The following is a 27990-nucleotide window of genomic DNA, read 5'->3' on the forward strand; positions in this document are numbered from 1 at the left end:
TAGCAGACAGGCTAGTGGCAGAATTAGTTCACCATGGTGATGATAAAACAGTATTAGGAAAGCAGGGCAATTTTAAGAAAAGGCAGCTAAATATACCTGCCTAACACACACTGCTCCAAGTCCTTCTCATCTCCAGTATGCTGATGCTTCAAAGTTAGCAGTCCCAAGACAGCCCTGCACTCTGTCTGCCAGTGTCACGATGACTTAGAGCTGGCTGTGGTAGGCTTGCAGCCTCTGAGGATTGTGTGTCTCTGTGAGTGATGAGGATAGCTGCATTTGGTTCCAGTTACCCTGAATTAGGGGCAGAACCCATTGACTAGCAAGCTTTCAGCACAGGCTTCAGCCAGGAAAGGCAGGGTACAGTGCTTGGGCTGCAGTATTGAAGGAATACACTTCTCAAAGGGATGAAAAGCAGCTTATCCAGGTTTCTGTTCCTGTTTTGCCCAGGAGGACTGATGACACAGTGCCTTTTCCATAGAGACACATGCATTCCACACCAACCCTTCCCAGCATCACCCACGAAAGACCAAGACCAGAGTCTCGTATGTTTTTCAGGAAGGGACATCCCAAATTCCAGGGAAATTCTGGTACTGACCTTGGACTGCAGCCTTCTGGAATCTGTTGATAGCCAGCAGAAGCCACTAACCTCTGCACTAAACATGAAATAGGTGATGGTCCAGACACATGTGGCCAGTCTCCTATTTTGCCCTTGTAGTGGCACTCTGACTTCACACTGCCTGCCTGGCTGGTTTTTTCCATCCCTATAAATGCTTCTACATATGCTCGTAAAAAATTTGCCTAAATTTACCAAATTCTCTCTTCAAGTTATTTTGTTTTTCTTCTCAACTTGTGTACCTGGAGCTTATTCTAGAACTTCACCCTCTTGGGATGTTTGAAAAAATTCTGTTAATGTTCAGTCTAAACTCATTCAGGAATAGTTAATAAACATATTATCTTGAGCAGTTATTATCCCTCAATTTCAACAGTTCACCTCCTTCTCTGGTGTTTGCCCTCCAAAGGAATTTAGTACAAAGGTCTTATTTCCTGAACATTATATACAGGTTATTAGGAATGGAGGCTTAGCATATTTTATCAGAAAGTTTCACAGAAGGTAACCACCCACAGGCAGAGGCTGATTTCTTTTCCTAGTTACTCCAGTATAAACTAGGAATGGTTGGACCTGTATGCAGAGGAATCCTTAACCTATGACTAGAGGCAAGAACTGCATGACAGCAGACACCTGCCTGGGGCTGCAGTGAGGATTGTGAGCTCTAAGCTGTCAGCAGAGAAGAAATACCTGATAGAGAAGGGAAGAGTGATTGGCATCTGTCACGTGAGAGCCATTTTTGAGAGGCCTCTGAAAATGAAAGGCATTGATCATAGATTTCCTTTGATCCAAAGAAACTTGAAAACCAATATATCTGGCATCCAGACTCATACTCTCTGAGTAAATGCTGTGCCTGCCTCAGAGTGGACATGGATAAGAAGTTCAGTGGGAAGGTGACTGGTCTCTGGAACAGGCTCCCCAGGGAAGTGGTTGAGCCTGTCAGAGCTCAAGGTGCATCTGGACAATGCCCTTACTCATATGGTTTAGCTTTAGCTTGTCCTGCAAGGAGCAGGGAGCTGGGCTCAATGATCCTTAGGGGTGCCTTTCAAATGGAGATATTCTGTGATTCTATTCCTATGCAAAAGACAATTTCATCCACCCCATTATTCAATGTAACCATCATACTTGTGTGTTGAATTCAATGCCATTCAACCATGTTAGGAATGGTCTCAGGACACACAATGCATCAAACCACTCTACTGCTGTTCTGAAGCTGAGGTGGCATTGCCATGGCCAACACTGACTCTTCTCACTTCTTGAGCCACAGTGTCCAAACATTCACACACCCCATATTTAAATGGCCAAGGAAGGCAGGTCCAGCACAGAGAGCTTACAAAGAGAGAAGTACATACCCTAGCACTCAATTCCTCTCATCCTAAATGTGGATACCTAAACCAGCTTAGATTAATTGCATGCAGCTATAGGGTCCAATGATCATAAAAGGGATCTAGGGAGAGTGCCTTTGATGTAGGCACTTACGCTGTAGATAAGAAGTTGAGACAAATCTTATGACTGAAGTCTGCCTCAGGAGAGCTGGCATTCAGACAGATTTGAAGGCACAAACACTGGTTCAAAGGATGGGTTTTCAATGACATCATGATCTAATCTGTAAGTCTTTATTCAGTCCTGCCTTTTCTATTTGAATGCTAAATAGAAGAATTTGAGATTTGGCTCAATGATAGCAATAAATGTCATCAGGAAGGCTGATTTATAAGAAAATATTAAAATAACTAAATATGTATAGCTTGACTAAAGCCACTATTGAAAGGGAAATATGATAATCATCTACAAGCTCTGGAAGGATACACACACTAAGGATTTTTTTAATAGGGTTTTTCAGGAAAATATAGCTAAGAATAATGTGATTATACCAAACAAAGTAAAGTTTAGGCTGACAGGGAAAAATTCTTATAATGAAGTGTATTCTATTGTAGAATAATCTTCCAAAGGAAATTGGCTGAAATCCAATCACATCACAAAGCCTTTCCATGACTGGACAAAGATCTGGAGAGGACAATCCTACTGCAAGATGGACTAGATGACTCAACAGCGCTTTCCCAATTTTAAATTCCTATCATTCTGCTGTATTAAATAATCCAGTAAGTCAAAGGGAAGAGGGAAATAGGCTTAGCAACAATTGCACAGCTGTTTCTTCTTCGAGGTCTGCAGGCTGCAATCAGTGCAAGACACACTGATTGCACAGAGGGAGAAACATCTGTATGTGGTCAGAGCACTGTGTTAATTCAGGGCTACAAAGTCGAGTGCCTGATGTCCCCTTTTCCCCCTCTTAACACAATAACATTGCCAGAAGAATTGACCCGGTGTTGTAAATGTATCAATCATGATTTTTGCTGCACCAGCTACTCATAATTGGTTTAAACTTTCTTGATCTCAGATACCAACCGGCGCTCAACAAAACACAAAAAATACACAGCCTGAGGGCACAAATTTCCACTGAAATAATCTTGCCACGTGTTGATCTACAAGGAGTGGGGTAACAATGTTCTCTTAAAGTTGCAATACTCATTTTTAAAACCAGGCAATTTTTTTACTCATTAATTTGGAAGAGGCTTTGACATTTTATAACTAAAATATCTTCCTGAGAGTCTGTGCTAATACACAGTCTGTTTTCTGTTACAGTTAAGCCACAAGTAACAGAAGCCTTCTTAAAGAATGACTATTCAATTTAACTGTGGATTTGATTTCTCTCTCCAGAAAATATTAGATGGTCTTAACAGTACATATATATGCATAAAAATATATTTGCTGAAGAAAGTGCTTTCAAGTGTAACATTAGCTTTCCACAACTAATTTCAGCTCCAGTTTTCCCATAGAAGTTGTACTCTGTAACACCGACCAAACACCTTTACCCACTTCACGGGAGAGGTCTGAGACTTCAAAGAATCCAGTTAGGATGTATAGCAGGAAACAAATTTTCTTAAAATAAATAAATAAATAAAGTTATATGAGCATCATCTGAAGAATAAATCTGCATACCATAGGATCTTTTGTTATGTTTTGCTTTATTTTTTCATCATGAGGGTTTTTTTGCCTCAAGTGCTCAATTAAACATACAACAGCAGAGACAGGATTTCTGTTTTTCAAAATAAGGAATATTAATGGAAATCTATGTCTGCATAACAAAGCAGTGATCAACAGCTCACAGTTTACACTACTCATTCTGAATTGTTCATTGGAAAAGGGAAAGAAATCAGGGAGAAATAACGTGAACTTCCCAAACGATAACCCAAATTAATATTTTCCTACTTTCTTTCCTTTGTCAGAGGAGTTAAAAAAAAGCAAATATGAGAATTGTATTATGCACAATACTTCTAAATTCTTGTAGATGTGAGATTTTTTTTGTTCTTTTGTTTTAAGATAATCCTCAACATAAAGAATGAACCACCCTTTGACTGATGCAGCTGCTAATTCCTGCTCCTGGAGACAGAGCTCTGGCAGTAAGGTGGCAGCTGTGACCCTGCAGGCCACCTGCACCTTGCCTCAGTGGAAGGAACCCACTGCTTTTAGTGGGTCTGAACTTGCACCGAGAGCAAAGCCAGCTGCTGCATTACAGTTCAGAGGGGCTGGACACACAGAGCTGCTGGATGGGGTTCTGAGAGCAACCTGGGATGTGCAGATGATGGAAGATAATCAATGGGGCCACTGGGACTGCACAGGGTGGGTACGTGACCGGGACAGTGGGCAGGGATAGGAATGGCAGCAGACAGGGAATGGCCCCACATGAAGCAACATCTTATCTCCAAATGACCAAGAGGCAGAAGACACTGCCTACCAGAACACCCTGAGAATGGGATGAACTCATTTTATCCTGCAGCTTTCTGGGCAACCTGGGCAGAGCTCTGTATGTAAATCCAGCAACAAAGTCTGTGCTGCTGCCCTTGGGCTTGTTTTCCTGCATCATGTCTAAGCAAAGCAAAAATAAAAAACAAATAGCAAGACCTGAATACGATGAGACAGAAGAATGGAAAAGCTGATTAAAGCATTTTCCAAATGCCACACAGAGGAACAGATGAAGGAAGAAGTGGAATGACTCTAACTTAGTGTTACGCACTTACTGTAACACTCAGTATTAGGCACCAGAAGTTTTTGAGGTCATTGATTCAGTGTGCTCACATTTAGTAAACCAAAACTGATATGAAGTCCTGCCACAAGCTCAGATTTTTATGCAAAAGGTAATGGAAAACTGATAAACTGAATGGGGAAAAAAATCCCCCTGAACAAAAACCCCTCACAAAACAAAAAATAAAGCCATTAAAAAACCTACTAACCAACTAAACAAATACTTGCCACATCAAACCACTTTTATTCAACTGAAAAGAGTAACTTGAAAGCTAGAAAAAGCATTTGGAGGCTTGGGATTTTGTATGTCAATAGTCCTACTTCAGCAGGATGTCTAAGGGACCAGGTGGCAAAAATAGGAAGGAAGAAGCTGGACAGAAATAAAAAGCATGGAACAGTTCTCCTTGTTTTAGGGTAAGCAAAAGGAAACCATCTCAGCAGGAGAAAGTAGGGAAGGCTGCAAATCAAAGCTGCACTTTTCAACTTCAAATTACTTCCCACCCCCTCACACCCACAGAGAGAGAAGTTGTGGAAAATTAAACTGCATGAAGATTGAGGTGGGGAAAGACTTTCTTTTTCTTAAAATCTTCCAATTTGGGAGTCTGAGTTCTAGGATAAAATCGCCATCAACAGCACCTCTTTTGTTTTGTTTTGAGATCCACATTTTAACCTACTGTCCTGATGACTCTTTCAAGGTTTGTTTCGATGGTTTTGAGTTTGGGGGATAAAGGAGACAAAAGGGAGCACAAAGGGATAGTCATCTTCACAAAGTATTCACAAATATCTCTGCAGTGTGTCCCAGGAATTGCTAGGGACTGCAGTTCTGTGTGTGTAGTGGGTGACACACTCAGATCCTTGTAAAGCCCAAATACTCCTGGGCTCCCCCTCTACTTTGTAATATTGAGCAAACGTAACAATTATAGGGAATTTTCAAATTAGAAACATTTACAAAAGACTACCAAAATTGGCTTGGCATTCTGAATTAGAAGAAGACTGTTTGATTACAAATGAGATTCTTAGATAACTACATACAGAAATCCAGTAAGTTTATATGCATTGATTGTTGCCACAATGTTGAAGTGTCTGTGAGTGCAATTGCATTACCCAATTAAGGCCCAAATTGTAAAATTTATTCATGCAGTGCAGGCATATAATATTTTAAAATTGTTCCAATCAGTTAGATAACACTCCCTGTCTGCACAGGAAGCCATTCAACAGTTTTAAGACAAAAATCTTTCCAGTTTTTCTTTAGAACACAGAGTGGGCTGGATTTTTTTTACAGTTTAACCCTTCCTATGACAAAGAGAACTAAATATTTAAAGCACTGTACATATTCTGTAATGTAGAAACTGGAAGTTTAGAAGCACATGTCTTACAACTTCAATAGTGAATACCTAGGTTCTTTACCCACCATCCCCCATGCAATCTTAAAATATCACCTTACAGTTCTCCTGCATTTGATCCCTCTGTGGGTTCAGGTAAAGGAAGAACAGCTGTCCACGAACTGTGGATTTTAAGAGACGTGTAATTAATCAAAATTAATAATAAATACAAAAGGGTAAGGGTCCCATCTTCCACTTAGGGAAGAAAGGCACACTCTGGCACACCAGCTTTTGAAAGATTTACAACCCAAGGAAAGGATCACAAGGTCTGCTGGCTACGCAGTGTTTTCGCATGACTGAAAGAGATTTTCTCGCCACTAACAACACCAGTTTAAATTTTAATGGAGCTGTTCTGAAGAAAAATAATTAACATATGGTTGACTTCCCATATATTAGAGAAAACAATAATAGCAACTAAATCACTATCTTCTGTATAATTTCAGCTGTCTTGGTCATGATGAGTTGTGCATCTGACTCATCTCACAGACATGCATGACATAATGAGAACAAACACAAATCGTTTGCAGTGTCAGAGATTAGATTTTACCTAAGACAGAGGAAATAGGACCATATTATGAGGGACTACCTAGGAAGCAGCAGCCAGCCAACCATTACTTCTTTGAGCCACAGAAAATCCCTGACAGGTGGTTAATTGATAATAGTGTATCACAAGGCAATCTCTATGCTGTCAGCTTGATTGCTAGGCTTCAAGTGAGGGCACATAATCTTGGCTTTTCACAGTGCCTCAGTTTAAGGTGTCACTCTGAACATTTGGTTTACAAGCCCTTCATCCCTGCAGAGTTAATTTCTTATAGGATATTTCTATCTGCTACAAAGGGGGCTTAAAGCAATCTCAAGCTGTGGCAGTGCCATAGAGGACTTCTTGGGATGTGATGTCCTACCAGTTATGGCCACCAGCACAACACTAGTAGATGTCAAAGAGAAATCAGGACACTGATTTCCATCCACCAAACAAGCTCTTGTCAGGACCTGCTAGCTGATGTTTAGGGATGCTAGTTGAAATAAACAAAACAGGGAACTGATTAGTGGCATTGAGTCTGGCAGGCAGGTTCTTATCCTGGCAGACTCTCGGCAGACTGTGAGTTCGACTTAGTCACAAAAGGAGGATGTGAAGAAACCCAATCAGATAACAAAAATAGTCTGCAAAACACATGCTTCTACTTGGGATCATATTTATTAACACAGCAATTCAAGCAGTCTTATTCTTAGAACAAGAACTAAAATAAACAGAACAATCCCAACCGTCAGAGTACCACCCATTAATCACGAGGGCTTCTGTGTTTGAAGAAAAACAGAGACTCTAAACAATCACCCACCCCTTGTCTAGGCCCCCCAGTTTCAATGGGACAAAGCAAGGAGTATATGGCAACTGGAGTCCTGGCTGAAATGGCTGGTGAAGGACCTAGAAGAGGGTGGACTAAATCCAAGCTGTTGCTGTATTACATTTCCACTCCATGTGGGGAGAGATCAGCAGTGCCAAAATGCAATGCCAAACATATCTGGGCTAAATCACTCTCTGAAGCTGTCCTCTGAGCTGGGGAGAACAGGTCCCCTAACTAACATCTGTAGGATTGCATCTGGATTCATCCCACCGCCATCTTGGCACAGCAGACTGCAAAAATTTAGCATGCCAAAGGATTAATACACTCATCATTTAACTCAGATGTCCATAAAATGATTGCTGGGGTTCAGAAAATATGAGTGGCATAGTAGACAAACTTCTGCTGCCATCAATCAGCTTTTCATTAACATCATTCATCCCATCCTCTATATTCTGAATAAAATCTGCTTTCTCTCTTTGCCATGCAAATTCCTCTTACATAATAAATACTGCATCACAATAAATCCTTCAGTGTCCCTTTTCCTTCTAGGGAAACTGTCTCTGCACTGCTTTATGCTGAAAAGGTTTTTCAGACCTCAGCACGCGCATTAACTGTGATATTTCCTTCCTGTGCAAGCACATCCAAAGACTGGCTTTTTAATTTTCTCCCTGGTAAGGAAAGGTGTTGCCATATAAGATATTTGGCTTTAGCCATCAGCCTGGTAATTTTTTTATGGATGAAAGCTCCTCCTAGGATTATTCTAGTTATGAGAAGCCTAACTTAAAGACCTTCCTCCAAAATGAACGAGGCATTAATGGTATGCTCTTTTGAGGGGGTTTTTTGTTTCCTTGCTCACCTCTTTCATTCCCTGAAAGATCTTCAGACAGAAGAAAAATCAACAAATGAAAGCTCACCCTGTTAGGGGCTTTCAGCCATAGAAACAGCAAACAGGAAGAAAATAACCTTGAACTCTTCTCTTCTAGGAATGTTGCCACAGTCAGAAAGCGTGATCCTCTCCTCATGGAAAATGGGTGAATTTCAGAAATAAAATCCACGCTTGGATCCCTCTCTAATTTTCATTCATCAACTCTGTCTATGCAGGGACGGAAACACTAAAAATCTCTGTGTGCATATGAAGGAACCATCTGTAAGCAAAAGGACATTATCTGAATGTAAGAAAGAAAAGGCAACAGAAGGATCTGCTCCTGCAGTAATTGCTGTCTGCTGTTGCAGTGTCATTTTGAGTTGTCAATACTTGAGACCTAAAATAAACCCCACCAAGTTTTCTTCAATGCTTTTCTGTGTCACACTACTTCTCTTATGAATTGCCTTCATAAATTCGAATTCCTCAACAGCCTTGTTACTGACTTTCACGGAAAATGCCAGAGAGACAGATTTAATATGCAGCTCCAAGACACTTCCTTACCCTGCATTATTACCTCCTCTACTGCAAGAACACTGCTTCTCCAGGGAAGAATTTGATTTCCTTACTTATCAACACCTTCCTCTGCATGTCAGCGTGTTTCCTCTCACTCTCCTTCAGTCACATAGTAAAAAAACCTAGAAGAGGTGAAGTGTTGCATGTGTTAATGAAAGGCTGATTAGGAATTGACTGCTAATAGAATAGATGCTGCATCCCATATTGCTGTGGGATTTGCTACCAACTATCAAGCCAGAACATGTGTGCACAGGTAGCAAATATGCCATGGAGAGGCACTTGTGCACCTTGCTATTAGCCTGAAACAGATTTTCCAGCATCTGAGCAGTGACCTGTTAATAGCTTACATAATGGAAACCAGCACCAAAATGAGTCAGTGTGCTTGGCAAATTCAGATCATTAACCACAAGAAAGCACATCAAGTAGATCAAGGGAGAAACACATACCCCAGAGAACATTAAATAGAGAAGTCTTATTAGTGATGAGCAAACAGGTGCAATACCCCTCTAGATTTGGCAGGATGGACCCCCTCATTTCCCACAGAGAATTCCTGTCTGAAAGGCTAGGTCCCACCTCTCACAACAGAGAAGCTGGACTCTTGACATCCCTTCCCAGGTAGCCACTGGCCAAAAGGGAGCTCTGTAAGCAGTAAGCTGGAGGATGAAGGACAAGGCTCCTACAGCTGCAGACTCACCAGCTGTGCCGGCACAGCAGGAGCACGCAGAGATTAAGAGCAATCCATGCACAGATCCATCCTGCACACAGTTGATAAGGAAAGACTGGGAAAGCATTCCAGTGGTCTATAACCCAACTGGGCTTCACCAGGTGATGGCTGTGCTGCTTTTCAGTAGGAAGTCAGATCAAAAATAAAACAGATAAGTGAGTTTCTTATCACTAAAAAAATCCCACCAAGACAAACTGCAAAACCTGAAGCTACGGAGAGATCATTCCAGTTAACAATGCCACCAAAAAAAACCCAACTGAGAAACAAAATTCAGGTAATTTTATGGCAGGGCTGCAACTGTACCACTTGAGCAGTGATGACAACTCATGGCCAATACATGCACATGGAGCACTAATTGCATTGCAATAGTAGTCGTGCACCAGTCTGAAATATCTGCAGAGGCACTTACCACAAAAACACAATTTTGGAAAACCTGGTCTAAATGTCTCGACCATTTGAATCAAATATTTCAAACCTTTTTTTTTTTTTTTTTTTTTTTTTTTTTTTTTTTTTTTTTTTTTTTGTAAAGGTGAAGAAATGTAAGACAAAAATGCAGGTTTCTACTGATCTAACTAGTATTTATCATGTTCTACATGAAAATGTGAATCAAAGCATATTTCATGCTAACCCCAAATGGTTTTGTTTTTTTAAAGCATGGCTTAACAAGTTTTTTTAAAACTTAATTGCCTGCATTGCAGTATAAAGAGCACATGAAGAGCACACTTGGTTCTATGTCAAACAGCTTAAATCATAGAGTTTCCAGAGACACAGTTTCCAGGATATACCAAAACTGCCTGAATAACTTACATTTCATATTTTCAGCAATCCTCCACCTCTGTTCAGGGTTCTCAGCCCTAGGTTTTATCCTAGAGATATGACATATATGTAGCACTTCTCCATATTTCATTTTTATTAAATTGAAGTGACTCCTTTGATATAAAATATGTAATTTCTTCTCATAAAAGGCCAATACAAGGGCCATTTGACAGGCCAGGAAGTTGCACTACTGTTTGAGATGCCTATCTCAGCAAGCAAGTCTGGCACTACACACAATGCTCACTTGGCTTCGTTTTCTTATCTATTTTATGTGCACGAACAGCTGGAGATGGACGTATAGAGGCTTTAACCTTCTGTGGCACATCTAAAAAAGTACCCAACCAAAATCTATGCAGCTGCGAATGCCACAAAGCCATCTGTATACAAGTTAATTGCTTTTGGTTTGAATAGTTTCCATTTTTATCCTGCCATCTACATTTGCACCTCTTCAGTGGTTCAATCTGGACGCAGCAGGGACATGAACTAGGCTCCAAACCAGCTCTTCCATCTCCCAGGCCTGATTCACTGCAAGCCTTCCCTCAAAATCTTTCCCTCCTTTGAGCATTTTCTTCCCTCTATCTGTCTCAGACATCAAGGAAACAAGCCTAAGGAATGCTATTTACACCAACACTTCTGTGGAGTGCATTACTAGACTGAGTGGATGACAGAAGCAAAGCAGAGGCTTATTTTCTGCTTTCCCAACCCCACTTACTTTCCAGTGACAAAAATCGAGCTGTTCAGATGCAACGAATTCAGCTCTGAGCAGAAGAAACAACAATGTCAGCCTATGAAGCACCTGATTGCTTTGAAAAACAACCAGCTGTTCTTTTGTTCATTAAATCTGTATTTACGCATATGTATGCATGTATAGTAGATTAACAATGCAAATCTTACACCAAAAAAAAAAAAAAAAAAAAAAAAAAAATCTCTGACATCTACTTAAAGTCTTGCTACTAATTACAGATGTGATTCAGACCAGTGATGTACTTCTAATTAGCAAAAATAAGCAGTCCTGTTTTCCTTGGAGGAAATGAGTATGGCCTAACTAGGGAAAATTAAAGTTAACACTAAACACTTTTGCTTTGTACCCTCTAAACAGTTTTTGTTAGCTCTGACAGATCTTTATAAATGACCCTATAAAAGCATCAGTATTATCTAAGCAAATCCACTATTTTCTTCAAATATCTTCATCTGTACATCTCATCTCAGAATGTCGTTTCTGTCAGAGATAGAGTGCAAAGACGGAAGTTGTTTTACAGGCAGGCTTAAGTTTGCAATATTTACTGGAAACAAAACAAATACATGGAAATGCTACTAAAGAAATAAGCACAAGAAATTTTCCATATTTACAGAAAGTGGTCTCAAAAAAAAATAAAGCCATGTCATCCAAATCGGTCCCTTTATAAATATATAAGTCTTTTAAACATTGCTTTCTGGCTGTAGGAACAATAACAACAGCTTTGCCATAAGTCACTGTGGCCTTCTAGGTGGTATAACTAAACTAAAACACTATTTACTGTGACCTTTCCTGTTTACAGTTACTGGTCAAAAGTACAGTGTCACTCTGCAGACACGCATAATCAACTTTATTTTCCCAATCTAATTGAGAAATGGAGCTGTTAATGTCAAGAAACATTAAGGAAAAGCTGCTCCACTGAACCTGATGTGTCTAGCTACCTGGCGTTGTAATAAACTGCTCCACATGGACCCAAAGGAGCACAGGGGGCCATCAGTTTACAAGAACTCTAATCTTTTCCTGCCCCATTTGTCCCATCCCATCACTGGAGTCCCTCCATCTGCAGCACACAGTGAGCCCGGAGGCACCATGGCAGCTCAGAGAACCCCAAAAACCCATGGGAGACACGAGCCCCAACCCAGCCCCACAAAGGCAGCTTTCACCTTGGGGACCAGAGCCATCCATACCAGAATTCCATGGGAGAGGCTGTTTGGGTCACCTCATAGCCTGTCCCTATGAGCAAGGCCACCAGAAGAGGTGGCTATCACAGGGACCAGGGGAGTCCCAGCCAGCTGCTGGAGGGCTTAGGTGTAGATTGGGACACCTGTGTGGAGAAAGAGGACTCAGAGCCAGCTACTGGATAATTGGCACATGGAAGACCAGCTGCCAGGGGATGTGTAGTGTGCATTTGTGTCCATGTCTGTGTGTCAGTGAGCTGGACCAACACAGAGGCTTTGGCAGCTCCTATGTCCAGGTGCCAGCACCAGCAGAAAGAGGATATTTTGGGAAAAGTGACCATCCCCACTGGACATATACACATTATATACTCCCTACTAAGAGGTGTAAGTCCTGGGAGCCAGCAAGGGGAGCAGGATGTGGTCACTGCTGCTGCTCAAGCTTGCATGAGTACAAAGTGTGCCTGTGGATCTGTTCAGCTGGCCACGTATATAATGTACATTGCATGTGTGTGTGCCTACTAACATGCTCCTGTAGGAATACAGCCAGGCCCTGCTGCTGCTTGGACCCAGGGATTTGCAGCTCTAGCATCCTCATCTTAATTGAACTGCTGCATTCAGCACGCCTGTAACACTTGGAAGTTCCCAATAAAGGCATCATCCATCACGCATAAACTAACATTTATCTGGAAATAAAGGGATGCAATAGACCTGGCAATTTCCCAACAATCAATGTGGTCACGATCCTCTCACAGTAGTTGTGATGTAAGACAAAATCCAGACTGAAAGATGGTCATGCAGTCTCCAAGGGATCTTTTGTTTAGAACCAGCGACTTTTTTTTCTTCCTTTGGTCAAAAAGTACATTAATTGCCTAGCATCTGCTCTTCCTGTCTTCTGTCATTTCCTTGTCTACATACAGCAGTACATTCTTGTAATCAGCATCAAAACAAAAAGAGTGGTTTCAGGTCAGACCACCGCACCACTGCACTGACTTGAACTTTACTTATTAGCTCATTTAAAACTAAGTTTCAGCATACAGTAATAGGTAAGGAAACATGCTCTCCTATGCAGGAGTAATGGCCAATTTTAACACAATTTATGGCCTATTCTATTTCTCCTGTCTGCAGTAACAGGGAACTTCAAGAGCAATGGGTCATCAGAGTCTAATATTTAGGGATGACTCAAAGACAGATAATCTGATCTGCCTCACAACAGCCTTATGCTTCATCTACTTTAACAGAGCTACTTCTAATTTGTACCAAAACAAGATCAGCATCAGGTGCCTGGATTCCAGCAACAAGATGCCCCACAGCACGAAGACAATGTTATAAAGTATCATACACCACATACACATGAGGTAAACAAAGCCCTAAGTAAGTAAACAGTAAATGACCAGAGACAATTACAGCTGTTGGCTTAATGATTCCACTGTATGGAAGAAGCATAATTTTTTGGAATACAGACAGTAACAGACATATTTTTCCACGCCTATGACAGGAGGGGAGAAATTTCCATACCATGGAAAACAACAACACTGGCTGAATAAGGAGAGTCTACAAAGACATCATGAATTAGCAGAAAACTACTTTGGAAAGATAAGATATTAAACATTTTCTGTGGGGAATAAGAACACTGGAGATTATTTGCTTTGCTTTAATTACTTTGGCACACTGCTAGATTAGTTTTTGTACGTTACTAGATTTCCATACCATCACTTAACAAATGCAAAGAAGCGAGTTCATGTTCTGAATATTTAAAGTTCACCCTATCCTTATTATGTTGTCCTGTGCTGAAGTTTCTGCCACTCATTTCACAAAAAAATAAGCAGACTACAGCTGCACTTAAAAAATTATTGTTACTACAGTGATGCAAGCAGCACCCTTAATTTCTGGGTATGCTTTTCTCTCTTGCCTTGCATCTATCTAGATGCATTTTGACAACATTTCACTGTTAACATATACAATATCAAATCAAAGATAAACATCAAGTTTCACTGATGCTTTCACTCTAGATTACATTAGGTCATCCTCCACTCTTCCAAACACTTCACTTTGATGGAAAACCGATAATAAGCCAATTTCCAGAGAGTTATAACTTATAAAAGCACAGGGTAACATTTGTAAGAAGTTTCCTTGAAGGCTTTATGAAGTGTTTAATAGGCTTTATAGTTACAGGCCATATTACTGAACAACACTAATAAAACAGCAGTTTTAGACTCTTCAGTAACTAGAGCACAAATAAACCTATGATATACTAAAAAAATTATCACTAGTCCCACTGTTTTGATGCTAATATGAGATTTATGAGAGCCTGTGCTGAAATAAAGATCCCATCTTTTCCTTGACCTTTTCCTATTGCAAGCTGTTTAAAGAATGCCATTTACAAGAAACCTGAAATTTTCCTGCCTTGAAAAGAGCTGTCTGTACCTAAAACAACTGCAAACAATACCACTTCAGTACATTAAAACAAACAACAATTCAATAGCAAGAGGATATTCAACTGAAATTTTCCCAAATGAATTTGTTGCATTTTATTTGACATTAGGAGATTTGGCCACAAGTACTGTTAAAAACCTTTGGACTTCACTGCAGCACTGACTGAGCAAGGATTTTTCTTTCCTCTTCTCTATGTGTGCAGTATCTAAGACAGTCTTCTCCCCAAACATGAAAATTTCAAAAACAATGAATGCCATTATAATAATAAAATGGAAAGTGACCAAACAGTAAATACCCATGCAGCCATAAAAAAATGCAAATCTTTGATGCCTGAAGGATTACTCCACGCAACATGACAACAGAGTTAATTTAAAGCCAACTGGGAGAAATTAAAAGGCTCAGGTTAATTATTGCTTTACAGCTGAGCTGGAGGAATGAAAAACAGAGCAACTGAGAAGAGCATGGAGATAAGCAACCAGGGCTCCAGCCTGTCTCCTCCCTACTCCCCATCTGCTCTCAGGCTGGGCACCACGACAGGGCTCTTCAGCAAGCAAAGAGGCCACTTCAGAAATCCCTCTCTTCCAATAGCTCAGCTCTTTGCTGCACAATTTCTGTGCTCTTCCATGCTCGATTCCCAGTGCACTCATCCTTCAGGGCACAAGGAAAGGGGGATCTCACCAAGCCATGCCAATCCTACCAAAGCATGGGGCAATGCAGAACTGGCAAAACTAGGAAATATTATAGAAGTGGCAGTTTGTAAAGGAGATGTTGAGAAAGATGGCTCATTGTCCAGAGAAAGGAAAACAGCAAAGTTTCTGAGAGACAGGCATTTATAGGTTTCGTCAAAAATATGAGCTTTGCTGCACTCTGTGATAGAAGCACGAAACCAAACAACAAATTTACCAGCTTAGAGCAAGCAAAGTTGGAAAGAATCAGCCCAGAAATATGGTAAAATACATAGTTTTTAGTATATTCCTGCATATTTGAGTATCAGGACTGAGAAAATACTAGTTACAGTTAACAGCTCATTTCAAATTACTAAGAAGATAACATTTGCTGTTAAAGTAAAAATATTTGTTTGAAACATGTAGGAAGTAGATATCTTGCCAGACACACATTTAAATTTTTTATGTAAGAGGAACCAAAATCTTCACATTGAAAGGATGCACATTTGGATACTATGACAGGTTATACTCTCCAGCAAAATTTAAGAACCTCAATAGAGGATTAGAGATTAGTCAGACCTTTTTTTTTAATTTTAAATGAGAGCTGGAAGACAAAGAATACACATAAAATTCCTTCCAAGTGGGAAAAAAACTTATCTGTAAATGACTAGGGCTTCCTGAAGAAAACTGCAGATCAGATACCAAGATATTTCCTTGCTAAGAGGGTGAATAATTCAGTTACCAGTCATTGATCTCTGAAATGGCTATGATCCATCTGCTAAGATCAGGGAATTGCAAGTTTGCGTGTTAACTCCTGGCTTTTTCATACTTGAGTAATAAAGTCTGTGCCAAAAAGCAAGGACTTGCAGGAGGTTCAAGGACAGTATCAATTATTGTCTTCACTGACAAGGCAATAGTTTGCAAGGCTTTACAGAAGGCAGCCTAAAGATTCTGAGTACTTGCAACTTCATTACCTAGAAAACAATATCATCTATGTTTAAGGTGAAATTTAAACAATTCCCAATTATCTTTAATTTAAATTTGCAAACCTGAATGCCAAAGGAGCTTGGCTTGATCAGCAGACTCTTCAGATTCTTTGGATGTGCACCTTAGCCAGCAGCTTCCTCCCCTTTCTAGCAGAACTGCATGATGCTGTAGTGGAATGGTCTGCTGCCCAGCACCAGGTCTGGCTGAATTTGGTCTTTCTGTTGACAACAAATGCTCCAGAGCTGGGTAAGAGTTGCCAAGGAGAGCTCAGCAATTTCTCTTGGTTAATCCCAACAGTAGCACTGACTCTGATTAGCTCTCAGGGGAATCCAGCTGAAGATCATTTCCTCCAAGCTCAACAGAAGAAATCATCAACAGGTGATGTGTAATGTACTTCTGGTGAAATAAAGCCTCATGAACAGGATTGCCTTTTCTCTCTATCGTGCTGTTGTAGATATATGGACAAATAGACAAAAAGCACTACTGTAGATTTCCATTTTTTATTATTTTAATGATTATTTACAAAAGGAAAGACTTCAAATTCCAGTAGCATTAATCATAAAATTCTACACATTATCTAGAGAAACTTCAAAAATATGCATTCACACATACGTGCTCTACAAAAAAAAAAAAAAAAAACCCAAATTCACACAACAGCAACCTACAATTCCCAACAAAATTGCATCACAAAGGATATATCCTCAAAGTACATATATGTTACACTTGAAGATTTCTTTTGCATTTTTTTAAATAAATAGGAAAAGTTGCATTAAAATATGCTTTTGTCTCAGAAACAAATTAAATTCTGAAGAAAATTACATACAAGATGAAGCTGTGAAGCTCAGGGGGTTTTCAGCCTTTAGAAAAGGATGCTAAGCAGAGGTTTTACTGCTGTCTGTAGCCACCTAAAAGGAGGGTATAGAGAAAATAAAGCCAAACTCTTCCCAAAAATTAAAGGCGGCAACACAAAAGGCAACAAACACACCTTGTGATAAAGGACATTCTCACTGAATATAAGGGGATGGGAAAATTGTCAAGGGTCATACAGTGACAGAAATGCCTTCTGGACCCATAGAAGCTGGGACATCCATCCTTGGAGATGATCAAAATCCAACTAAAGCTCTGAATAATTTGATCTACTTTAAGAAGCAGTTGGTCCAGATGGATTTCAGAGATCCATTCAAGCTTCAAGTATTTCTGATTCCATTATTTTTTTGAGCAGACTAAAATAAATTTGTAGGGGAAAGGCTGTTCAAAGAGCCTGATCTTTTATTATACCTAAAAAGAAAAAGTAAAATTACAGCAGTTTACTGCTAATATTGTTCTGCATCTAATATAATGGAAATGCACCTCTACTGCATAAATTATACATGACAGAACATTAGACCTTTAAATAACACAGTGAACATCAGAGATCATGCAGGAAAGTCATTCTTCAGGAATCAAAATAAGAATCAAAACCACAGTGTGCATCTTCCCCCAATTCCATTTATTACATCTGCCATTAACAGGCCCCCTTTGAGCCATGAAAAGGGAACAGACCCCACTCTGATAGCTCTTCCTAGAACTAGTGAATTAAACACTTCAAAGAGAAAAATAACACCATTTCACAACTTGAGACTCCCAAATGCTGGCCAACACCCAAGACTGAGATGGAGGTTTTGGAGCTAAAAGCTCGTGTGTAACAAATGACCTAAAGGACACGACTTTATACATGAAAGAAAGAAGATAAAAGAGGTTTAAAGTTACTTGAGCATGAGGTCCAGAAAAGAACATGGAATATACATTTGCCCATAGTTTACAATTTCACTCTGCCTTATCCAGCTTTCAAGCAATGTACTTCACCTGAAGCATCTTGGCCCTGGACAAAAGCCTGAATGCTGCAGATCTGGCTGAGCTCCCACCTTGCCACCATGGAGGTCCAAGCCCAGGGCCCCATCCCCCTTGAACAGAGACAAAACTACAGCTGCTCTAAATGTTAGCATTGTTAACTGCTTCACTGCTGTTCAAGACAGATGCTGTAGGGTTTCAGATGTCTGCTGGCAAGTCAAAAGACACTGTTGCCAAAACCACAAGGTTCAAAGCCTCCAGTGCAGTGGAACTTCTTTAGCACAACACCCGCTTCTGCTAAGATCAAGGTAACCCAAAGTCTGGCACCCTGACCTCATCAGAACAGTGCAAAATCAATTTATTTAAATGGAAAATAAATACTCAGAGATCAAGTATCCTGGCTGGAACTGCATATCTTTTATTTAAGGAACCCTGGGATGATAAAATTCTAAAATGAGACACAATTCTTAATCTGCCACATCAAAAGCATGACTGCTTCCTAAACCCTTGACGAGGAAACCAGTTTGAGCACAAGAAGCCTGGGTTAAGAGTTACAAGGCTCTTATTTTCTCTGTCACAAGTGCTGACTGAAATTGTATGTGCTGAAATGGAACTACAAGATCAAAGAAGTAAGTTTCACAGTGAAATCTGAAAGACAGCGTTCCAGACCCGTGCAAGACACAAAGTGGCTGGCAAAGCTGCATCTCAACACAAACAAGCTCCAGCTCAGGAGCACTAAGGAGAAGAAACACAATGGATGGTTCCAACTCACAGTTTCAACTACCACAATCAGTGCCACCACTGCAGCAAAAGGGAAAGAACTTGCTAGACATACAAACAAAAAGACTTCAAGCTGAACTTAATCCTGATGAGACATTTTTCTATTTTATACTTGGAAGATGCAGAGGAATTTGGCTTCAAGAGCAAGTGGGCAGCACTGTGTAAACAAATGGACAGGAAAGGAGCTCCTATCACAAAAATGAGGAAAGCATCTTTATACTGATTTATTACATTAACTGAAAAATACTTTTGAGTCAGGATTGGTGTGTAAAAAAACCCAAAATCCTGTAGGGATCTTTGAAAAGGAATTCTATTGGGGTCTGAAAGCTACTTGAAATAAACTAATTAAGAACATCAAGAAGGAACAGTGAATGAGTCCACTGAAGTTTCAAGTGACCACACTATACAATTGGAAAGAAACTGGAGAAGCCAGATATCTAAAGAAACTGTTATTTAATTGGAGTAACAGAGATTTGGATAACCCTTATGGGGGTATAAAAAGGCACTGCTCTTTCAAAAGGGTTGGTGCTGCATTGTACATTAAGAACACATAGAACTGATGTAGTTTCAGGCCATAGGGAGATTCAGATCTTGGGGAAACTTACATGTAATGACTGCAAAGTTAAAGATGAAAAAACCAGGTACACTCCCATGGTGGGGATCTGTTGCAAAACACCAAAGCCAGGGAGATCTGGGAGGAAAGATTTTTCAAAACACTGCCAGAACCATCCAGAGTACAGGACTGGAATAGTATGTGTTTTAACTACTTCCACATCTGGGAGTAGTTGGGAAAGAAATATATCAGGACATTTTGTTCTGCAAAAATTCAAAATAAACCGAAGTCAGCTTTTGACACAGTAGGTAAAGCGAGCAGTTCAATAAAGGGAGGAGGGGAATAGGATGGTTTTTCTAATGTCACTATAAAATAAGAGAATTCATAATCCTAAGGATGAAAAACCACAAAACAGCAAAGCATTTTTCAACAGCAGGCTTAAATTAATTATTAAAGTGCTAACATGGGTGCTGTCTAGCTGAAGAAACCCTCAGAAAACAGCTGCTGAAATCACAACGGGGCAGCATATTGTTTAGGGCTCCACAGGGTTGAAGAGGTTATTTCAGGTCCAATGCCATTCAATATTTATATCTGTGGCTTCAGCAGAGGAATAGAAGTTATGTTTATGAAATTCCCAAATGATACTGAGCTCTAAGAGATGGCAAGTATCTTTGAAAGCAGGATCAGAAATCAGAATGACATGGGCAAATTGGAGAGATTAAATGAGATCCCGGTCCAGATTGTAAACTAATTATTTTTACAGTTAATGGAGAATAAGTCAATACAGTTATTGGTGTTTGGGGACCTAAATGAGATTCTTCATCCGACCCTCAGTAAGGCATGTCCAATTGGCCAGGCTCCATTGACTAGATTGGGAATTTAGTGACACTGCTAACATATGATGTACATTTAGGCACCTACATTCGAATGTTTATTTGATGCTGGGTCCAATCTACAGTTTAAGGGTGGAATAGGAGTCAATTAGTAGGAACGCATGAAAGGTACTTGGGTATCTTAATAATTAACAGTATAATTAATTGCATAAATAATGAACTCTATAAATGCAGGATCTCATCAAAGGATCTCAACCTATCTTATTGTATATTGTATAAATAGACAATACCCTTAAAAAGCTACAGCATTAGTGAAGTAATCCTCTCTGAACAGAGCTGTCTTACATTCAGTTTGGGGCATCACACTCCAAGAAACATGCAGAACAACTGTAAAGACAGATTTCTAGAAAACATAGCCTGTGAGGGAACATGGACAGAATGAGGATTGTTTAATGTATGAAAAAAAGACATCAAGAAGAGGATCTGTAAGTTGCTATATACCAAACTGGCTGCTGAAAATAAGAAACATCCACAAAAGACAGAGTGATAAGCAGTGTGTTCAAACTGCAGCAAGAAAGATTTTTATTTTGTAACAGTAAGAAGTGTGCCACACCGGAATATAATGTTTTTAAGAACAAACCAGGGATCTGACAGAATATAACTGATCCTGCCTTGGGACACCAGGATAACCTAAAAGATTTCTGAACTTCTTTTCCATGAGTGCTCTTAGGGGTTAACAAAATTCAGAGCTACTCATCCCTAGGTCAGATGCACAATCATGTGTGCCAATGATGTTCAGCAATTCCCAGGGCCAGTTCACAGAGGAACAGCTGTCAGATTGATTTTTTTTTTTTTTTTCCCTGGCACTTCATAAGGGTTGGAACTTGTGGCAGACATGCAATGATCACCACATCTTCCTTCACACAGTACGTCCTCTCAGTATCCCAACATAGACCTCCAGAACTATTAGCAGCAGCAAAGGAGCTCAACTGAGCTCCCTTCTGGCCTTCTTGCAAGGCAGAGAAGCAATGGGAACTGCTCAGAGCCACACCCTTTGGTCTTACTCGTGAGTAACTCTGAAGTGAGACCATAACAATTGAGCAGTGAGATCCTGGAACACAGAACCTCCTGATGGCTTCTGCATGCTACCACGACTGAATTATCTAGCTGTCCTTATCTTACAGCAGACATTATTATTAATTCAGTGGTAACAGTTACCTCTCAGATATCTTTTATTAGAGGGAAGCAAAGGAAAGACTGAAGTATCAAATCTAATTCAAATATTACACCAAAGTACATATATTTTACCATAATCTTCATAGTTCACTATCAGGCTCTGCTGTAGTCAGGTGATGTATATGAGACAGGTGAGAGGTGAGAAAACCTTTACAGAGTTCTGACAATAAGCACACCTTATTGACCACAAAAGCTATCAAAAGACAAACTCTGCCTGAGTGTTTCATGATTATTAATAAACTTTAAAAAAAAAATGGCCTATGAACTTTTTTTGTGATATTCACTATATGTACTTAAAATTTTACCATGTGTGTCCATATAATGCATGGGCAATAAAATTTTCAGAAAGGAATCCAGTCCAACAACCAGAGCTGCTATATTTGCCAAATGCCTGCCCTGAAGTAAAACAGTAGAAAAAAAACACCTATTTAATAGCAGAGAATGCAAATGTCACCATAAAAATTTTACCTATTCCTGTAGCCAAGGGCAATTCTGGAACAGGAAATAACATCATTAATAATGTTTTTAAAATATGGCATATTGTTCACAGACTGCTTCTGAGAAAAACATCCAAACATGTTATGTGGTCTTCATGAACTCTCTCAGATGCACTTCAAAAATATTTTTTTAAAGAATCAGTTAAGTTTCCACACAACAAAGACTGATGGCTACATGCTGAAAGATCTTGACCAAACAAAGAGATAACTGAACTTTCTTCACCCCAACAGTTTATAAAATGCAGGACCTAAGAACTTACTCTCTTTTTTCTGAATGAACAAAATCTCTAAAGGTTCTTCAGAATTTACATTTCAGACTGGCAACCAGGGTCTTCTTCAATGACCTTATTTATTTTAAATTATTCACCCACTTCAAACACTCCAGGATATTCCTGCTAAAGTTAAGTGGCTGAAATTTGTACAGCTTCATATAGAGACATCAAAATGCCTCATAAACTCTCTTGCTCCTCAGGAACATTCTTTCCAACAGCTATATATGTACCTACACATATCTCTCTATCTATATATAGTTGAGACTTTATTTTCAGTTTTCTTAGAATTAATTCAGCTCATTAACTTCTGAACACCTCACACAAGCTCCTGCAAGGTGCATTAAGTCCTTGCTTAGCCAGTTTGATGAATCTCATGAACTAAGGACACAGCAGAACATCACTGTGTCCACATGAATTTCACAACCTTACCATAATGGCCCTCAGCTGTAAAAATGGGAAGATGCACTTTAATCTCAATCAGCTGTGCAGTGCAATTTCTTCTCTATCCCCAATCCCATGCTTCCAGACACAAGATGCTGGATGATCTCAGACAAAGGTCCAGACAAAAGCACATCTTTGCAACCAGGCTTGCTACCCAGTGGAGAAAGCTTTAAGCTAGGGTCATGAGGAACTGGTATCTAAATGCAGAAGTAAATGAGGAAGCAGGGCAGATAAAGGGGATGCACATGTTGGACAAGGCCATGAAACAGAGGGCATTCAGGCTTCTCAAACAGTGGTAGGTACACCACTGCACAGAGCTTGAGCAATGAACAAGTGGAACTGGAAGTCTGTGTATGACACCAGAGCTGTGGCACAATCAGAATCCCAGATCTGAGGCAGCACACATGACCAGAATATGGACATGGATGCAGGCTGTTTGGAAAAGTAGAGACAAAAAGAACAAGGAGCTGTGTCTTTGCTGCAAAGAAAAGTTCCTTGTCTGCACAACAGCTCCTCGTCTGCTGTTAGTAGTAGTCCTGCACTGAGCAGGAAATTTGAGTAAAAACACCCAGAGGTCCCCTACTGCTAACATTTCTATGAAGCTATGGGGAGACTTCATTTGTTGATTTTATCAGCAAAATACATTGATTTTAAGCTTTCTTCTACAGCTTTTCTAGTTGTTTTTGGTTTTGGGGTTTTTTGTTTGTTTTGTTTTTTGGGGTTTTTTTTGATCTTTATTTCCTTATCTTTATATATTGTCTAACCTCTGAAAGCAGGACTGCACCATTCTGGCTGTCTGCAGGTTAGTTCACTCAGTGGGGCAGAGAGAAGGAAAATCAGGACACTAAGCCACCTGGAGATTCCTTCTTGTCCAATCCTGAGGTTAGTCAGACAGCAGGAAGGGTCTGGAAGAAAGCCAGAAATGCCAGCTTTAGCCCACTGGTGGTCTGTTCCAGATGGTAAGCTTCCAGCTTTCCTTTCACACCATATTCAAAGGGCCCTATCATACGGTTCTGCAATATTGACAAGGGTCTGGCTCTTCATGGCAGTCACTAACAAAAATCCCTGACAGAAAAAGATGAGACAAATAGCAAATACATATAAAATAAATGTCTATGTATGGACTCGAAATGTTCACCTTTTAAAATTTAGAATTATACTACATTCACCAATATACTATTAGATCAGAACCCATAAAAACAAACAAAAGAATAGCTGCATAAAGAATGCAGAATCTCAGGTTCTTTATTAAACTCATGGAGTTTTTTCCTATTCACTCCACTCAAAAAAGTTACTTACCTTCCACAAATGGGATTTGGCATCAAGTCATTTTGGGTTTCAGAAGCTTTATTCTTTGATTCTCTTTATTGGCAAACATTTTTAAAAAAGTATTTTGAAACACCACTTAGGATTTTATCAATTTTCTTTGCTGCCATCTTACGAATTAGAGTACTGGATGAAATTCACTTCCTTAGTCTACCCATAATCAAGACTGGAACTACAACAACTAGCTAGTCTTCTGCCCCAAGTTATTATTCCATGAATGGGTTTACAGATGTCACTTGGGACCTTCTACACACACCCATACAGAACACACAGAAGAATCTCCTAAGGTCTCACACAATGAAGGAAATTCTCTGAGCAATCGAAACAATAACAGGATGGTTCTTAACATCAATTCTGCTCCAAAAACACTTTTTAATGTGCATTGTCAGTTTCTCTGAAAAATTCACTTCAACAACTTCATGAAAATTTAGAGGAATTGACAATCTAGATCCCAGAAATCAGTGAAATCTAAAAAAATTAAGTTAATTTTAAAGTACTCCTTGTTTTCCTGAATAGAGATGAAATCCCAGGGGAGGTTGTGCTCTCTTTCCTATTCTTTGAAGTCTGCATCACAGGTGTAACTGTTCAAAAGAGGAATAAACAAATGCTCATCATTTCTAAATATATATATATATATATATATATACATACATACATATATATATATATATATACATATACTTAGCTACCAATATGATTTATGTAGAAATTTTCATCTATGGTTATTTGCAGCACAGAATAATCCAGAGAGATTTTTTTTTTGGTTCTCACTGGTTGTCTTCAAAAAGAGCTTATTCTCATCTCAAGTATGGCACCCCAACAAGTGTGTAATCTTCTGATAGCTATCATTGTTCCCTAAAGCACATAATTACTACTCCAAATCAGTTTTCATCCATCTTTTAAATGTTTCCCCAGATCTAAATGTTTCTGGCAATAAAATCAGCCGTCTTCAAAAATTATCTCAAAATTTATTACATCCTACGGTCTTGAGTTGTAGATACATGATAAAATACACACAAACTTCCATAGATATTTTATCCTGAAAGTCTTAATCAAAGGAACACCAAATTTCAGGTGGCTTCTTCCTCTGCCAGCTTCCTATGGGGTACTCAAAGTAGCTCTGTCCTTAATTTCCTTTCATCCATATTTTATCTCTGCACAACATCAGCAAACAAAAATTCCCAGTGGATGAACAATAAATCAACCATTTCTGCTCTTGCATTGCCTTCCTTTCTACTGTTCCAATTAAACCCTCTTCCCCCCGCATTAAAATCCCCCTTGTAACCCTTCTCCCTCTTCCCTCTCCATGAAAAGTAAAATAAAGCAGGTAACAACCTCCCCTGTCTTAGTTCACCATACCTTCCTCTAATCACTTCGGACAACATCACTGTCTTATTTCTTATGCAAACCACAATATGGATGACATTTTCAACTCAGATAGTCTCTGAAATCCCAATTATGTGTCAGTTCAGTGGATTTGTTCTATATAACCTCTCTATTATGCTCCTGCCCAAAAATCTTATCAGATCCATCATTACATGCATCCTCTTCTCTATATCTGACACACAAATCTTGCCCGTTGTTTTCCTTTGTCATTCACTTAACCACATCACTCCTTTTTGCCTTTGTGCATCCAACATAACTTGTTCTCACTTCTAAAGATTCTTTACTGTAATCTCACACCTGATATATTTTCCCACTTTCTATGGTGATGTTAGTTTCCACTGCACTAGCTAAACATTTCCAAGCAGAATAAAATATGCTTTGTTGAGATGTCTCCATATATATATATATATATATATATATATATATATATATATATATATATATATATATATATATATGTATATATATATATATTTTTTTTTTTTTTTTTTTTTTTTTTTTTTTTAATGTGCTAAACCCACCACCTACCATTCTGGTCAATACTGTGTCACCATTTCCTTGTACTTCTCCAACCTTCCCATAGCCTTCTGCTTCCTCTTACCTCTTTGGCTACTTTTCTAAATGGCTTACATACATCTCTCAACTGTATGGAGGGTCCTCATTTATGGCTCAGGTTCCTAAATACTAAGACCTGTAAATGCTATTGATACTCCATGAGAGTTCATACATGGACATATGCAGATGAAGGTTACTGTGTTTGAGACACTGAGAAGCAATCAGGTGTCAAAAAGGCAGGGTGGGTTTTGTTGATGTTCTTATCAGAGCCAAGCAAATAGTTTTCTTGAAAAGAAACACAAGCCTGCAATCAGGCCAGAGTAAGGAAAGTACATAACAGCTATAATTTAGATGCAAATAATTTTATAAAATACGTACACTGTACACATATACCCACATATATACAGGTATTTTTGTGGCAAAATATACAAATGTAATCTTAGAAAAACAAAACCTAATAGATACAAAGTGTACTCTTGCTTTGTATTTCAGCATGTATCTCTTAAAGATGGAGACTCATCTTCCAATACCAGAAAGTGCAAAATCATCTCTACATTTAGTGTCATTTCAGATAAGCCCAGTTCCAGCTCAATAACACACCAGCAGTGATTCACCACTTATGAACCAGCAGAAACTGTAGGGAGGCAAAATAAATTTATACCACAATTTCATACACGACTAATTTTAAGACATTCTTGGCTGGACTATGTCTCATTAATTGCCAACTTGGCGGGTCTTTCTTAAGGCAAGTAATTTAATGACTGGTCAAGGACCCTGCAAGAGTTACCAGACCTGATTTTTACCTGCTTGCAAATGATGAGCAAACTGTATGATCTTTAACTTCACCTTACTACCTGTTCTAACAATTCTGTCTTACACCTGTGTATATATATATAGGTCTTCTTCTCTCACTGTCAAGCTGCACTGAACATGCAATAGTCTGAGCCCAGGTCACTAGGAAAGAAAGACAGAAGCTACCTACATAAATTACTATTACCTCCATAAGGGCATGCATGCATAGTAAAAGACAGCATACACTTAATTGGCTGTGAAAGACAGCTTAACTCTTTGCTTCATGAAGTAAATTCTCCCTCTGTGAGGTATTATGAGGAACCCTTCCCACCTTCCCTTGCTGATTGCTTCTAAAACACTATCCTACGTAAAAAAGGAGGAGGAAGAAGAAGGCCAAGAGGAAATCTTTTAAGGGAAATGCAAACAGTCTGGAACAATAATGGAAATAAAAGACTGAGAATAGGAACAAAATCCTGGCAGGTCTTTGTCCTCCCTGGAGAACATACAGCAAAGACCATGAGTATTTCAAATACTAGGTTAAATCCTGCACTAAAAGCCTTTAATGTTGTAGAGGTTACAGGTCACCTTCTGCTGTGGTGTGCACTGCATGCTCCCACCTAACATATGTATGCCCAAATAAACCAGTATGAAATATTTAAACACTGCTCCAAAAATACATAACCACCACATGTAAGTACCCCTGGTCAGACACTTGCATCCTCAAACATGCAGGTAGATGTTTCACTTCCCTGTGCTTTATGGGAATCCCAAGAGAATGCCAGAAGGCAAATGGCATTCAGACACAGTGTTTCCTTTGTTAAATCACTGCTTTTTTTGCTATAAAGTACATCAGCCACATTTATAAACAGAAAACAGAGATCAACTACATGTATTCTCAAAGCTGTCTGATGTTATCAAAGTAGCAACATACAGGCATGGGAAGAATAATGACATCCTTTTATTTTGAATTAAAATACTTTGACAATCTCCAAAACTCATTTAGCCAAGTACTCTGCCCCAACAGGTATCTAGATATGAAGTAGTTAAACATAATGGAAAGCATGACATTTAAGATTATTGTCTGGTAAAAATATGACCTT

General features: G+C 39.3%; 1 protein-coding gene across 6 annotated transcripts in view; it reads right to left on the reverse strand.

Annotated features, from left to right (window-relative positions):
* The window catches only part of ENOX1 (ecto-NOX disulfide-thiol exchanger 1), a 354516-nt gene that overhangs the window by 288999 nt on the left and 37527 nt on the right, over nucleotides 1–27990 (reverse strand). Inside the window, exon 1 of one of the 6 annotated variants that reach the window (XM_079300895.1) lies at nucleotides 16511–16649. The exons of 4 other annotated variants lie outside the window; for them this stretch is intronic. The gene's annotated coding sequence lies outside the window, so the exon portion shown is untranslated. Of the gene's footprint in view, nucleotides 1–16451; nucleotides 16650–27990 lie in introns of those variants that run through there. One more of the 6 variants, XM_079300893.1, reaches the window with a different exon arrangement.

The sequence above is a fragment of the Erithacus rubecula genome (assembly GCF_903797595.1).
Source record: "Erithacus rubecula genome assembly, chromosome: 1".
NCBI classification, from domain to species: domain Eukaryota; kingdom Metazoa; phylum Chordata; class Aves; order Passeriformes; family Muscicapidae; genus Erithacus; species Erithacus rubecula.